Below are 17,447 nucleotides of genomic sequence, written 5' to 3'. Positions count from 1 at the left end.
TGACTCACTGACTTTTATTTTGGACATCTCTGGCTCTACTGTCAGTATTCCATGTGTGTCACTTATCACCTCCACCCCTTGCCCACCTGAGAATGGGACTCCACCCCGGGAACCTCCCTGGGCTTTGATATCTTTTATGACATAAATATAATATAATGTAATATAATATAATATAATGAATATATAATATATTATATTATAATGTAATATAAGATATAATATAGTGTGGTATATATAATATACAAAATAATATGTAAAATAATATCATCATATTATATATAATATCATAACATAACAATAAGCTTTGGTGTTATCTTGCTTGGTTCCAGGCCCCCGCAAAACTTCTGAGATATCTCCAGCCTCACCACCTGGAACCTGCCTTCACTTCCAACTTCTCAGATCCTCAGCATCCCTTGATGTTCTTAGAAGGTGAGGACTAACTTGCTTGCTTCTGTCTGTATCCCTGGTACTTGGCACATTGCCTGGAACACAGTAAATAATTAACAGATAGAACTAGGAAGACCTGAATTCAAATCCAGTCTCAGACACTTCCTAGTTATATGATCCTGGGCAAGTCAATTAACAGCTGTCTGTCTCAGTTTCCTCATCTGTAAAATGGAGATAATTATAGTACCTGAGCAGCTAATGAGATAACATTTGTAAAGCTCTTTGCAGACCTTAAAGTGTTATGTAAATGCTAACAAATATTAATAAATTCTCCATTTCTTCCTTTCTTTTTCTTTCTTCCTTCTTTTCTTTCTTTGTTTCTTTCTTCCATCCTTCCCATCTATCTATCTATCTATCTATCTATCTATCTATCTATCTATCTATCTATCTATCTATCTATCTGTCATCTGTCTGTCTGCCTGTCTATCTGTTTATCATCTATGTAGATGTATCTATGTATTTATGTATCTATCTATCTGCCACTATGCTGGGTGCTGTCAGGACAAATTGGGGAGCCTGACAGTGTTTTTTCTTCTTTGTGAAGTGGTCTCCAGGGCAGCATTTTACTCCTTGAGGGAGCAGTGGTCATTACTATCCTGTGGCAATGGAGCCCTTTCCTAGGGCCACCAGAGTTAGAGACCCACAGAAGCCTCCCAGGACTGGTGAGTCCAGTAACTGCTGCGGCTGTTTTTGTTGCTCTCTATCTCTCTCTGGTCAGCAGTCAAAGACATTAAGAGAGGGACTTGGGAAAGGGAATGACTCGTTGGCACTAACGAGGCTACTAAGCTTCTTTTCAGCATTTGTATTTCTACTCTTGTGGTTTGTAACTGCTTTTGTCAGGCTCTCCCATCGGCATGAAAGCCCCACCTCAGCAAGTATCTCTGTTCAGCCCAGATAATAATTTCTGTTCTTCTATTGCTGAATAGGAATTGAGCTACAAAGAAATGATCCTTACATATTGTTTCTCATCTAAGTACTGCCAGACCTTAAATAAACTTTCCCAGAAAGCTGAGGTAAATGTAACATACTAAGTTACCTGAGTATTTGGGAACTGAGGCCTTCATCTTTGAATAGATTTAGAAGGATGGGCCAGAGTCCTCTTTCTACTCTCCCCTCCAGCTCTTTACATGAGATCAGTAGGCAGCATTCCCTCGTATTGTTACCAAGCAGCTGGTATTTCAGCCAACCAAGGAAATACTCATCTGTTCCTCTAGCAACCCCTGATTCATGTAATTCCTCTATTTGGTGACTAATTAGAGGTGATGCACCCAGACTACATTCCCAGAGACATGAAGGGGTTGAATACCTGCTGTCAGAAATCAAGTGAACCTACCTTCAATTCTCTGGCATCCTCATAAACAAAAGGAGATCTGTCACCATTTTATTATGTTGCTGGCCCAGACTGATTAACCAAGTGGCACTCACAGTCTCCTCTCCTATAAAAATACAGCAGCTCTAATTAACACAAGGCATTCAGTTGACATTTTCAGTACTCTAGTTATATTGGATTATTCCTTCTAAATGTGGTGTGACAAAACAAAACACCTCATTGCATCTCATTGCTTTGCTTTAGTGGGCTGGGAGGTAGTCCTCCAGTAATGGCTGTGAGGGTCAGGGACGTCTTCTGGGTTTGCCAAAAATTCAAGGATATTAAGGGAGAAGAAACCTGCTTAGCTTGACACTGAGGACAATGAGCTTCTCTTACCCTAACTCATTCATAACAAAAAAGAGGAAGGGAGTTTGAGAGGCAGAAGTCACTTATTCTCTCTTTTTTGGAAATATAGTGAAAGTATCTGAATGGATCAAGATCTATCAGTTTATTGGGAAGCTTATAAGGCAGAGCAGGATCAGACAGGGGAGCAAGTGTACCTGGGAGATCAACTTGGAAGGTATATGATCAGACTGAGCAACAGAGGTGATCCCTGTTAGAATAAAGCAGACCCAGAACTCAGGCTAATGCTTCACGCATAACTTGGTGATGTGGGAAGTGGGGCTGGGGTGGGAGGGTTGAATTAACGAAGTAAAGGCAGGGTCTGTGTAGCACAATGGGAGGTGGAGCTGGAACTCTATGGGCCCTTCTTCTGGGCCCTGCAGCGACTCTGTGGTATCGATGTATACATTGTCATGCCACCCATTGCCCATGGCCCCACTCCCTTGGTCTTCTAAGAGTAAAAGGGTATTTCAAATGGGACACTTTTCTTTTTCTTTCATTACATGGGTACTTTAGAATTCAGTAGTTCTGAAAGTATAGTCCAGGGACCTCTGGGAATCCTCAAGACCCTTTCAGGGAGTTCATGCTTTTTGTAACAATACTAACATGTTTTCATTTCTCATATGGTAAATATTGATATAAGCCACATTTTAAAAATTCTTTTGGGGAGTCTTCAATAATTTTTAAGAGAAAGGAGTGCTCAGATCAAAAAGTTTGAGAACCATTGTAAAAGAATACATGCCTTATTTTATCTAGGTAATCACATGGCATGCTGGTAATTCATGAACCTGAGGGAAACCTTGTGGATGAAAATCACTGTAAGGAAAAATAGAAGCAATATGGGAAAGGAACTGGGGGTACAGTGGCTAGAGAGCTGGCCCTGGAGTCAGGAAGGCCTGAGTTCAATTCTGATCTCAGACACTCACTAGCTTGTGTGAACTCTGGGCAAGTTACTTAACCACTTTCTGCCTCAGTTTCCTTATCTGTAAAATGAGGATAACAATAATACCTATCTCCCTGGGTTATTGTGAATATCAAATGAGATGATATTTGTAATGTGTTTTGCGAACCCTAGAGCACTGTACAAATGCACTTTATAAATGTATAAATTAGTATTCTAATACCATGGAGCCTGCTGTGAAGATCTAGCCTAAACCCTTTTGGCTTTGGTCTTTCTCTTCATTTCAGAGGCACCCAGTTAATGGTCACATAGCTCAGTACTGCTGGGTCCAGTAGGGCTGGTCAAGATTTTGAAGCAGGTGTCTTCTTTTTTTTAAACATATAATTCATTCATTTTTCAGTTTTCATCATTCACTTCCACAAGAATTTACATTCAAAAATTTCCCCCCATCTTTCTCCATCCCACGCCCCAGGACAGCATGCTCCCCATCCACCCCTTCCTCCAGTCTGTCCTCCCTTCTCTCACTCCCACCTTCTAGCAGGTAGTCTTCTTGCAATGCTTTACTATTCCTCTTTTCAAAGCCTTTCTTCTCCTTGACAGAATCTGTTGTCTTGTCGTCCCAAACCCCACCGCACCAGTGACCCTCAAAGATTTACTCATTCTGATTACATCCCATGTTTGGAATCTTTCCAATTCATTCCATATTTTAAAAAATAGATGTTTCCCTATTCCTTTAGAACTGTGATCAGATCTGAAGTAGAAATCAGTTATCAAATAAATTAATATTTTGCTAGATGATAATAAATGATAATGGGTACTACTAAATATTTATATATATACATTTAACAACAGATTTTTATTGATTATACATTTAATTTTTACAATGCCTAGGTTCCCCCCACACACACCCTGATATTCCTCTTCCCCTTCTAGGGAGCAATCCTTTATAACAAATAATTTTTGTTTCAAAAAGAGAGGGGGGGAAAAAGAGAAACAATTCAAAGAAATCCATAAATGTATTGAAAATAACATGATTATACATGCAATGTTCCATACCTGTGGACCCGTACTTCTGTAAAGATGTAAGGAGAGGTGTCTTGTCATATCAAGATGTGCTTTATACTTTTCCAACATAACATTCAGTTTCAATTATTTTATGGAGTCTTCCTTTTTTGTCAATGACCTTGTTGGAGTATATATCTCACAGTGGAATCTCTGGGTCAAAGAGTTGGGACATTTTTGTCATTTTAGTCACGTCATTCCAAATTGCTTTCCAGAATGATTATACAGTATTAATTCTTAGCTCTCCCCAAAACAAGATGTGTTTGTCTTTCCACAGCTCCTTGAACACTCTTTATTTTGTCATTTTTGCCAGTTTACTGGCTATGATATGAAATCTCAAGGTGATTTTGGTTGGCATTGCTGTTTTGGAGTATTCTTTTTGCATGTTAAGTTTACATTTCTCCTTTTGAGAACTGTTGTTTTCAAAGGAGTCCTTTGACCTCATCTCCATTGGGGAATGGATATTTCTGTTTATAGTGGGAACTTCCAACATCATGATATATCAGCAAGAAAGATATTTCTAATTTTTATTTATTTATTTATTTTTGGAAAATGCTTTATTGATACTTTCCTTTAAAAAATCATTATCAATTCTCTCAAAGGAACTCTCCCTTTTAATATATAACTACTATTCAAAACAAATCACAACTTAGTCATATCTAGCAACATAACTCTCATTGAATATCTATGGTCTTCCACTTCTCTACCAAGGAGAAGGTTGACTTTACTGATATTTCTCTGAAGTCATGACTGCTCTTTGCATTGATCAGAAACATGTGCTTGGTCAGTGTCATCTTCCTTTACATTATTAGGGCTATTATATAAACTGTTCTCCATGTTGAACTTACATCACTATGTATCAGCCTATACAAAGGGAAGGTATTTTTTAAAAGACTGACATTTGAAGCTCCTCATCACTTCTGTATATATCCTGAAGTATTTTGCTGATATCACCTGTCACCAGGGATAAGCTTCAGTTTGTAAGCTTTTTAAGGTCAGAGACTATATCTGTGATTTACCTTATATCCACTTTATTTTTAATTTATTTTATTTTATGGAATAAAATAAGCATTTCCATAACATAGCCTAATAAAAAAGATGATTGCACATGAAACTGCAAATCCATTATGTACAACTTGCTATTCCCTCTAAATATACAACAGAGTTATCATATAAATTTCTTCTATTTTTTATTTTCATTCCTCTCTGCTCTGTCCCCACCCTAGAGATGGCCTTATGTCCTACTTTATGTCCCTAGTACAGTGTTGTATGCCTACTGACCTCTCACCACATATGGTATGTTGACCAGCAGTGAATTCTGGTAGCATGAACTTTTCTATTTCTAAACCAGTTGCTTGGTTTATGATTCTAAGAATGCTTTTTGTTCCAAAGTTCAAGACAGACTGGAGTTTTACTAGAAGGTCATTCTCCTGAATCTTTGGCTTTCGTTTGGGATAGGGAGAGGGCAATGACAATAATTTCAGCTCCTTAAAAATACCACCAAGGTCATGGAACTCTCTCCACAGAAGCATTCATTTCTCTGTGTCAGCAGAATAGTCAGAAGCAAGTGTCAGCTGTTCATTCCTGGGTCTGAACCCAGTACTTCAATGCACTCTGCAAAAATGAACAAAGTGGTTATCTGTGGTAATTATAGGGGAACTTTCCTTTCTGGACTCACAAGGTACAATCGCTCTCTTATTCTCTCAATCATTATTACCGTCTTTCCCCTATGGCAGGCAGTTAGCTCTACTCTTTCTCTTTTACTAGAGGAAGACACAGAATCAAGGAGACTGAGTGACTCAATGCCCAGGTCACCCAGGGGCATAGACCAGAACTACTGATGTCACTGTGGTTGGCAGACCACAGCAACATCTCTGATGTGATGTGGGCTGTAGGGCAATGTAAATTGCCAATTGCTAGCTTCCAAATCAGTTATTATAGTGGAAGTGATTCAGCTAGGCTTGTGATCCTTTTCATTATTTTGTGTTCTGAAATTTCCACAATTTCTAATGATTAGATATGGTACTGGGGCTGCTGGTAAAGAAATATGAATTGGAGTGTAATTAACAATTTTGGTGCTTGGGCCAAGCAGCAGGTCCAAACAAATTCCACCTTGAACCAATTTTGTAATTCATGATATGAAAAAAATACAGGTAATTGAGAAAATTCAGTTGAACAAGAGGGGAAATTATTTACTTAGAGGCTCACAAAAAGGTACATCTGGGAGTATTCTACATTCACTGATTATTTTTCCTAAGTTGGTGCCAATTCAGTTGTTCCTCTGTTGCCTTGAATACATATATTTGTGCCCTCTAAATTTCAGTGTTCTGGGGCAAAACCCAGGTTGTTTTCACCCATGTTATGGTTTTAGGGATAAGCCTCTCCCTGGAGTGAAGATACCTTTTGGTGACTACACCATTTCTTTAACAGCACATTCTCATTGTGTTCATCCTTCATTGCCGAAGAAGACCATGCCATCAGAGGAATGATGGACATGACTTGCACTTGACTTTGATTTGAGTGAGGAAGGGCTGTGCAGGTCACCAGCCTCACTTCTCCTCCAGAGCCATCTGAATTCAGTGACCAGATATTCATCAGGATGACTGGACATGACCTAGGGTATACTGGGAGACCTTGGCCCCTTTAGGCCTGAGTGAGATACTTCAGTCTCTCTTTTAGGCAGAAAACACATGTGGGATGATTAAGGTTGGGTGGCAGATCAAGGCTGGGGGAAGCAGTTCATGGTCTCACTGAGAACAAATAGAAAAGCCAGAAGTCTAACATGGGTCAATGTCCTTGGATAGGAAAAGAGCACTGGCTCTTGAGTAATAGAGCCTAGGTTTAAATCTTGCCTCTAAAGCTTACTACTTGAGTGACCTTAAACAAGTCACTTATCCCTGGACCTCAGTTTCCTCATCTGTAAAATGATGGCCTTGAATAATATGACCTCTGAAGTCCCTCCCAGCTCTAGATTTATGATCCTATGACAATTCCCTTATCTTAGCTTCTTCAATTTTGACTACTTTTGCTAACCATATAGTATAGTAGCAGTGAATGAAAGACCTCACCACAATGATCTATTCATTCCTCCTTGTCCTCCAAAATTAAGCACTATTCCTCTTTGACATCATCTAAATCATGACTGCCACTGAAACTAGGAGGTAAAGAAATGAGCAAAGGTTTCCCTATTTTCCTTCCCCACATGTTTCAACCTATGTATAACATCACGTATTTGGGAGATATAGAAGGTGCAGATATATTCTTGTGCCCTTTGCTTACTATTTTCCCCATCCAGGATCCAACATGGCTATGTGTCCACAGAGGTTGAAAGCTCAGCCTCCCTAGAGAGATGATTAAAGAACATGTGATTTTCTCTTTCAGGTAGTTCATTGATTCTGGAGATAGTCAATAGTCTTATAGTTGAGTTTGTGTTTTTGCTGGCAAGACTGCAGTGGGTTACATTTAATTTTTGTTCTTATTCTTACTGCCATTATTAATGATACAGCTTCAGGAAGGATGAGTGAGGAAAAGAAGAGGGATGGAGAGAAGGCAGTGGAGGAATGGAAAGAAACTATTTCTGAATGACAGAATTAGGAAAATGGTAATAGCTTACTTATGACTAAAAAGCACTTTGACATACATAAATTCCATGTGAGCTTCATAAACATCCAAAGGGCTGGAAGATATGCCTCATATCTCCATTTTATAGATTAATCAATCAAGCAATTCAACATTTATTAAGGACTTACTATGTTCTAGTCACTGAATTCTATACTGGAGATGCCAAGACAAAGATGAAACAGTCTCTATCTTCAAGAAGTCTATTTTCTATGGTAGAGGACAGCATATCCTTATATAAGCATATACAAATTAAATACAAAGTAATTTTAGGTGGGCTGGCAATATCAATCAGGGTAATCAGAAAAGATTGCATATGGGAAGTGACATTTCAATTGAGCTTTGAAAGGACTTGAGATTCTAAGAAGCAGAGATGAGGAAGGATTGTGTTCCTAGGGAACCCAATGGGACAGCCTGTGCAAAGGCATAAAGATGGGAGATGAATGATCACCTAAGCTTTACAACTGAGAATCAATCAGTAAGCATTTATTAAGCACTTACTATATACCGAGCATGATGCTAAGTGTTGAATATACAATTAAAGTAAAACATAGTTCCTGCCATCAAGAAACTCACATCCTGATAGAGGAGACAACATGCAAATATCACTGTTGTTTATCCTTCCTTTTGAAGAGGATCAAGGACATCATGGGGGGATGTCTTGACTTTGCATGAACTGGATTTAAGTGAGGCAGAGTTGCACAAAGTTATCAGTCTCACTCTGTCTTCCAGAGAGAGTGTCAAAGTCTAGGGGCAAGACAAAAATCCAGATGCAGTAGATGGCCTTGGGGTCTTTGATGTCTGACCAGGCTCTCAGTGCTCCATAGCACCCGCAACTAGAACAACAACCACAGGTTTTATGTTTGATCCTGGAGGAAATGGGAAATCACTGGAGTTTTCTGAGTAGTAGGGCAGAGAAGAGGGTGACAAAGTATAGACTACATTTTAGGAAAATTACTTTGGCAAGTGAGTACAGGATGGATTGGAGTGAGGAGAAATCTGAGGCAGAGAGATCAATTAGAAGACTGATATAATAGGCCAGATCAGAGGTGTTGGGGACCAGGAAGTGGGATCGAGGAGCCACGTAGAAGGCAAAAGAGCCATATCTTCATCCTAGACTGGAATGAAGGAAAGGATAGCGGTGATGTATGAGTGAAGTCATTGGAGGAAAAGGGTAAAAGGAGAAATCTCATTGAATGGCCTCATCTTTTTTTAAATGAAGCAAGAAGCAACATCCTCAGCTAAAAGAGCTGAAAGGGCAGGGGGTTTCATGGGAGAATTGAGGAGAGATGAGCAGCTGCTGTTAAGCGTGGGATATCTGACTGGTTAAGAAGTAGAATGATTGTTTTGCTATAATGAGGTCCCATTTGAGATAAGGTAACAAATTTCTAGTGGATCTAAGTCAGTAGTTTTGAGATTTCTTTTTCCAGTTCTGGTCAAGAGCCCATGAACAGGGGTGAAAGATGTAGATGGGGAGATGAATTGAGGGTTGGAATTTTGCAAGACACTACTGGTGATAGGACAAAGGGGATGGGGATTAGGGTTACAGAAAGAGAGTAAGGGATAATATATAGTTTAACTGATTCTCCAAGGGTTGAGATAGGGAAAGGAGAAGAATATCATCAGTGCAGGGTGATGATCTGACAAAGAATTTAGGGTATGAGGAAATAGAAATCATGGTGAGGGCAATAAATAGAGTTAGAGGTTGTAAGACATAGGGGAAGATGGAAAGATAAAAGATTATGATTAAAATACAGGTTTCAAACTTGCCTCCAAGGCCATACAGCTAGTAAGTGACACAGTCAGGACTCAGCTCAGATCTTCTGATCTCCAGTGATGTTTCCATTATATCTCATAACTTTTCAGGTTACCTATCTGAGTAACTACGTGCTGAACATTCAATACTTTTAAGTCTACAAATGAAAGAGTTACCATTACAAATCTTAGGCCCTGGGAAAAGGTGGTTACATTAAAGAAAAAAAAAACTCTTTCTAGATTTCCAGAATCTCTAGCATCATTTCTACCTTTTAGTTTTCCGGATTTCCTTCAAGACTCAGCTCAAATGCTATCTTCTATAGGAGACCGTTTCCAATTTTCTACCTACTAGTATCACCCCCTTCAAAATATTTCTGGAATTTCTAGCAATTTTAAGTATTGTTCTTCCCATGGGAAAGTTGGGTTGTTGATTTTTCAGTCTCATTTTTGCTTTGTGGTTTTTCCAGGTTTGGTATATGTAGACTACTGTCTTATCAAGCTGCTGGTTCTATAAGAAGTAACCTTCCTTCTGTGGAGATGGACAGCATCTTTCATCATACGTCCCTCAGAATTGCCTTAGATTATTGTCTTGCTGAGAATAGTTAAGTTATTCACAGTAGATCATTAAACAATATTGCTATTTATATATACAATATTCTCCTGGTTCAGCTTATTTCACTTTGCATCAGTTCATATAAAGCTGAGTTTTCCTGGGAGCATCCTGCTCATTATATCTTACAGTGCTTAGATTTCGTAAGTATGGCAAATATGTCTGACTTGCCTATAATAATAAATGATTTTTCTTCTTACCACTTTACTATTTGCAAAGTTTTTCACACATATGGATCCAATTCTGGACTATATCCTAATTCATACTTGCAAATTGGGGCAAGGAGTGGGGAGATTACTGTCCCAGGTTCAAGATATTCAGCAGTTTTGTATTCTTGAAGCTACAGCTCACAATTCCCACAAGTACATCTTCCTTTTCACTAGGGGTTCACGCTTTTTTGTGTCCTGGATCTCTTTTCCAGCCTGGTGAAAACTTTGTACCCTTTCTCAGAATAATGTTTTTAAATGCAGAAAATGAAATATATAAAATTACAAAGGAAAATAATTGTATTAAACAATTAGTCAATTACCATTTATTAAGTGCCTACTATTTGCCCAGCATCGTATTAAGAGATAGAGATACAAAGAAAGGCAAAAAACAGGTTTTGTTCTCAAAGAGCTCCTAGAATCAACTAGATACAAAAATACATTTAGCAAAATGTTTTTAAAGACCAGTTAATGGACTCCAGGTTAAGGACCCCTGCTTTGCACAATTGGCCCAACCCATTTATTGATATGGCCTCGTAAAAACAGTAGTTATAAAAATTCACTTCATAAACCTGGGCTGGATCTCCCACAGTTATATGGAGTGTTATTAGGGAGAATGGGCACACACAGGATGCTCTAGTAGAGAGACACACACTTCTTAACACGTATGACCCAAACAGCTCACACCTCCAACACTGTGGGACCCAGAGGTCTTTTCTCTTTTTTTAGTGTCCACGTTCTCCGCTCCCACCCTGACCCCCTCTACCCCAAAGGTGCAGTAACTCTGCTGAGTTAGACTGACTGGGTCTGCTTTTGGGTAGACACAATGTCTTCTATTTTGTTGTTCAGTGGATGGGGTGAAAATAGAGCTAAATCCTCTGCCACCCCCTCCCCATCCCCTGCTAAGAGGTGAAGAGATGTTAGTTGCTGCTCAGGAAATGGGCTCTTCTTTCATAGCTGGCTCTCTTTGCTTCCTGAAATCGTACTCCTCAGCTTCATTCCCTATATTAACTACCTGCTTAGAGTGTCTCATTTTTAAAGTTTTCCCAGGGGGCTAGCTATATTCTAATTCTATTGATTTTGATCTGAGAACTTCACACCTCATAAAGGAGTAACAAAGTATAAGCCTTTCTTTTTACCTTGAAGCCTTAATAACTTTTAAAAAATCAATTCAATGTCATGTTCTGTTCCCCACACCCTTTGTTCTATCTTTAGCCTCAACATATCCAACTGGCAAATTTGGACCAGCATTGCTAGAGATCACTGCATGTGGAAGCCTAGGCTTTTTTAGAAAAACAAAACTCTTAAAGGACACATTATTGAAACTTGGCTGTTTTTGGTCTTCCTGCCATTTTATTTTCCCCTTGAGAAACTTATGGTAACAAGGAAAAGAAGGAAAGGTAAAGGAGAAGCTGGAGAGACATCCCATTGAATTGACAGTCTTTGAATAATAATTAATCATTATACCCTAAATAGATTGGCAATAACTTATCCCTGCTAAATGTCCTTCTAAAAGTTAAAATTTACCATTTCCTTCTCCATCCTGATGCTGACTAACCAGTCTGAGAAACCCTCTTTCACCACATCCCTCCCCCTGACTCTAAGAAGTAGTTCTCTATTTCCTCAGCAGATTTATTGTGGTCATCGCTGTTGTGGAGACAGTGGTTATTTTAGCTGAAGCCACCAACAGCACAGTCTCTGTAACAGTGAAAAGCTCAATGACCTGATACTATCTCAGGTAACTGGAGCATGACTTCTAAAAGTGAGAAGCTGCTTTTAAATTATTCAGTGAACCTTCCTCCAGTTCACAGGCCTTATACAACAGCAAGGGGCACAAAAGAGGCACAACTTTTGATGGTTGTCATGTAGAGGCACTTGAGGGGACAAATGGAAGGGAATGGGGATTAAGGTCCCGGTTTGAAGGATGCCAAGCTGGAAATAGGATACATTAAAGCCATGCATTTTACTCTATATTCAAGGCCAGTCCAGGGTCAATCAAAACCTATGGGTGTAGAGAAAATGACTGATTTGGGAGATGTTTGTGGGGTGATATAAGGGAATCTGGAAATTATTTGTATAAGAAATTATTTTCTCCAATTTTTCCCCCAATAAACAACTTTCACCCTGCCATGGACTCTGATTCCTACCACCATTGTCAGTCAGCACTGAGAGAAATTATTATTTTCTTTTATATTAATAATCAATTAGTAATTTGGGGTCCAGTCTTTTATTTTTTATTTCCTTGTTAGCCCCTGTAGGTCAATCAGCCAGTTTCTGAAGGATAAGGCTGATGAATGAGACTGACCAAATCCTCTAGGAACTTCTGGATCTTGAGAGGGACCCCAGCCAATTAGGAGACCTTAAATTCTATTTTGAGTGTAAACAGAATCTAATCTAGATGATTTCCAGCCCTAAAGCATTAAACCCATGTCCTTGTACCCTTCCACTGGAGTTTAGGGTGATCCAGCTCATGAAGGAGAAAACCAATCAGAGTAGTCTAGGTAGAGATGGATTTCTCTGTGCAGATTGCTGGAGGCAGCTGGAGGCTCATGATGAAGCCACATTCTCTATAGGAGGAGCTGAAGACTTTTAGCCCACCCCCTCACTTAAAAATGCCCACTGCTTCATTAATTATTCCACAGTCAGGGTTGATTTTCATCTGTCTAGGGCATCATCATCCCCTTTTCCAAAAGTATATTAAGGCTTCCAGGCTCTTTATATATATATTCATGTCTTTGGTTATCAAGAGAGACCAATGAACATTAATTTATTGATTATTAGCTAGCCTAATTAATACATTGATTATTAGTTATCCAGAAACACTCCCTCATGGAATTTTTATTCATCAAAGCACCAATCCAAATAGATTAGAGAAAGAATAAAAAGAGAACAAAAAAGAGAAGAAAATGACTGAAGGAAAAAGTATCTTTCATAATAGAGTGTATCATTTATATGGCATTTTAATCTTTATAAAACCTTAATATATATGTATATATAAAACCTCATTTGATCTTCACAAATAACTCTCTGAAGCATTCCATTTTGAAGGTATGAAAACCGCAATTCAAAGAGTCTAACAGATTTGTCTGTGGTTGCATTCTATTAAATGTCAGACTTGGGATTCAAATCTAAGTCTTTTCTGATTTCTGTGTGATTCTGCTCTTTCAAAGTTGCTATGGCCCAGTAGGTACAGTTCTGGACTTGGAGTTCTGGAGTTCCAATCATGCTTCAGATACTTACTAGGTGTGAGACCCTGGGAAAGTTTTAAAAAATTTAACCTCTCTCTGTTTTAGTTTCCTCATCTTTAAAAAAAAGATAATACTAGTTTACAAGATTGTTGTGAAGATCAAATAAGATAATACTGGGGGGGGGGGAACCACTTTGCAAACCTGAAGACACTATGTCAATATAGGTTGTTATTATTAACCTCAGAAAGACAGCATAGTATGGTGGGTTGAGTTGCCAGAGTTGGAGTAAAGATCTGTGTCCACATTCCGCCTTTGACACTTATCAGATGTGTAACTATGGGGAAATCATAACCTCTCTTTGCCTCAGGCAACTCTGTGATTATAAGTTATAGGTAGGTTACAATTTGCTTGGGTGGAGGGAAAACCCACGCTGATGAAATGATGGGTCTGCAATATATTTAGCACAGGCTAATACTAAAATGGCACACTCACAGGATGAGAGACTGAAAGCGACCTTACATCTGCTTAGTCCTACAGCCTCCTGTTACAGATGAGGAAACTAAGTCCTAGGGGAGTTAAATGACTTTCCTATGATCACAATTTGGCAGAACTGGGATCTATACTGAGGTCTTCTGATTCCAAATCTAGTACTCTTTCCATTCCATGTTATCTAAGCATACAGTGTTGATCAGAGGGAGGTAATCAATGCTGTGTTGATGAATGTTTAATAATTAGTCTTCCAAACAAAAAAGTACTAATAATACCTTTAAATTTAATCTGCATTAACATTTTCTCCATCACTTCCTAAAGTCTAGACAAGAAAATGTTAAATCAAGTCCTGATTGGTAGCATGTGCTGCATTCTAAGGTGCAAATGTTCATGAAAATTTAACAATTTAACAGCCAACAGCTGGTAAGAATTAGCTTCAGCACAGAAATGAAGGTCACCCAGAAGCAGCACTATGGAAGGTAGACAGCAGCACTTCGGTTTAAAAAAACAAAACAAAACAAACTTCTGGAAAATCTACAAAGCAAATAATCTACAGTGCAGATACACAACTGATTTTACCTTAGAAACAAGTAATCAAAGTGATTAGAAAGGCCAGAATCAGCCCTATCTGGTTCCTTTTGGTTCAAGTTTTAATTTCTTCCCACAATCTTCGCTTTAGAGCAGTCTATGTAATGCACATTTTCTCTTGTTAGTCACAGGCAGCTCGGCTGTCTTTTGCCAAGAGGTAAGGGGGAGGCATAGGAGGACACACTGTACTTTATCCAGGGTAACAAGGTGTTTCCACAGGGAAATCAGTCAGCGTTAATTTCTCGACATTTCTCTAGCACTGTCTGTACTTTGCTTGTACTTTGACCCAAGGTCTCCAGGTCTGCTTCTTTCCCTCACTTAAACCTGCCTTTACTCATGACTTATCTAATACAGCCTTGGACTTTGCTCCATGAAGGCCTTTCTACTCCTTCAGCAATGACCCCTCCACTCATATGGCTCCTTTGCTATGACTTCTACACACTTCTCGGGGATCAGAGACCTGAGTTCAAACCCTGTCCCTGATACTTAATAGCTATATGACGAAAGCTAAGGTACTCAGTTTCTTCATTTGTAAAATGGAGACAATGTTCTTGTAGCATCTGTCTTATAGAGTTCACAAAATCACAAATTTAGGAATGGAACAGATCATAAAGGTCAGCTGGTCCAACCCCAGAATTTTATAGATGAGAAAACTGAAGCCCAAGAAAGTGAAGGGATTGTTGTGAGGGTCAGAATAGATAATGCATTTATAACAACCTATAACTGGAACCTAAAGTCTCTGAGAATTCTGATTCTGGAACCCCTTATCACTACCTTTCCCAGGTATAGTGAGAAGTTTGGTATAAGCAATAATGAAAATCACAGCCTACGTTCCTGTCCAATAAAATACTCTTTATTGCCTGATTGTGTAAGGGCCACCAATTCAATAACAAAAGCATTTACGGTGCAAAAGCATGTAAACAATATTTCACTACTACAAATATTTATTGAGTACTACGATATGTAATGAATTATGTTAGACATTGGAGACATAATTTAAAATAGTCTCTGCCCTCAAGAGGCAAAATTTTTGCTGGGAAGAAGTAAGAACTAAGTAATGGAATCATTTGTTGCCCCCTACATAAATCAGTGCAATTTTCCTACACTTCCCCAGACAATAGATTGGATAGAATCTTGGGAGAGTAGGAAATATGTCCCTTAGGTATTGGTCTGAGAAAACCGTCAATCATCCCTCCCACCCCCTTCTTAGCATGCTCTTAGTGGCTAGCAGGAACTTTGGGTAACATTTTAGGGCTGACTGGAACCTGCTAAAATCCCCTGATAAAGTTTGGGGTTGGTTTTTTCAGATACAGTTTGGACACTAGATAGTGGGGCTAGGTTAGTGTTCCAAATTCAGACTATAAAGTAAAGGATTTTGGTTTCATGCCTTTGAGTGGTAACTGAAGGAGTGATGAGTGGGAGAATGTCTTCCTTTTGTAGATGCCGTGGGAACAGAGAATGACTTCTTGCCTTGAGATATATTTCCTCAGGCTATGCCTGAGGTAAAAATTAGGGAGCAGATAGGGTTCTGTTCCCTGATTCATACCATTGTCCTTATGACCCTCTCCTCCATGTCCCAAACAAAAGTATACCTCCCCACTGCCATTTGAACCTTTGAGCTTGAGGACAGAAGGCTGTAAGGGCAGTGGCTTGTAACCGTTCAGACATAGGTGAGTGGGGTTAAAGCTGCTGAAAGGATAATGAAAATGACATTCCACTATTCCATGATTCCTCCTTTCCTTTTGTCTCCTCCTCCTCCCTTCTTGCCACCAAACTAAAGCACTATTCAGTAAATTAAATAAAACCTTTTTCAGTAAGATCCAACTTTCTAAAAAGTCATAAAAGGCATGGATCCCTGTGGTTCAGCCCACTCCAAGATTTAGTTGCCAATAGCAACAAATAGTCGTCTGCAGCCTAATTCTCTAATGCCATCTGTCCTTCACCAGGAAACTTGCTGGCAAACAAACTGAAGGTCTCTAGTAACACCTCATAGCAAAAGTCTGGAACCATTTTAGATACTCAGAGACAGACACAGGAATAATTGCTTTTGAACCACCAACCCAAGCATAGAAGCTTGTTCTTCTCTATATTTTTTTTCTTTCTCTAGTGCTCAGAGATCAGATTCACCCAGCTCAGGCATGAGCTGTATGAAGATGATGTCGGTGTAGATGGTGGGCTAGTATGAGAAGCGCTGGGAGATGTAGCAGTGGAGAGAAGGCAAATTGTCCAAGGCTGGCTCTGAGCCTTCTTTCAGTTTGATTCAATAACTAGTCATTAAGCACCTGCTACCTGCAGGGTACTGCACTAGGCACTGGAGAGGTACAAAAGTTAAGGAAGACATGACCCTTGTTTTCATGGTGGTTAGGTGGGAGGGGCATTCCTTGTTCTCCCTTTTCAGGTTCTTTTTTGTGTGTGTCTTCCCCCATTAAGCTTCCTTCAGTTCTTCTTTCTTCTCCTTTTCTCTCTTCCTTTCCAACTCCCACTTCTTCTCTTCTTCTCCTCTTCCTTCTTTTTCTGTAGCACATAGCAAATGCTTCCTGCTCTGTCTTACATGGGCAAGGACACCATCCATACAAAACAATTATAGTAAATGTAAACAGAAGCTCAAAGCTCATGTGCACGATTATTTTTCATGCAGCTCCAGAAACCCAGAAGACTAGCTCTCTTATTCCAGGCTCTTGTAAACTCTGTCCCCCACAACACCCCCATAGGTTCAGAACATTGAGTAATCAATCTTCATCAATGAGAAAAGTTTCATGCAAATGAAGTTGGAGCCCTTGATTATACATAAAATAGAACAAGTACTAGACATAGTTTCATCATCAAGGACCAAGCCAGTCTGAAAGATCCATGGAGCTATTGGAATTTACTT

At 39.2% G+C, this 17,447-nt stretch overlaps 1 long non-coding RNA gene across 1 annotated transcript; it reads right to left on the bottom strand.

Annotated features, from left to right (window-relative positions):
• Positions 1–395: 395 nt before the first annotated feature.
• On the bottom strand, positions 396–5,750 carry LOC140524121 (uncharacterized). The gene is made up of 4 exons (XR_011973572.1): positions 5,403–5,750; positions 4,116–4,274; positions 1,781–1,883; positions 396–482 (listed from the first exon to the last, which is right to left on the bottom strand). It is a non-coding gene; the product is annotated as an uncharacterized lncRNA (long non-coding RNA).
• Positions 5,751–17,447: the final 11,697 nt, after the last annotated feature.

Source organism: Notamacropus eugenii, chromosome 2, assembly GCF_028372415.1.
Source record: "Notamacropus eugenii isolate mMacEug1 chromosome 2, mMacEug1.pri_v2, whole genome shotgun sequence".
Taxonomy (NCBI): Eukaryota; Metazoa; Chordata; class Mammalia; order Diprotodontia; family Macropodidae; genus Notamacropus; species Notamacropus eugenii.
This window is presented reverse-complemented; position numbering and strand designations above follow the sequence as displayed.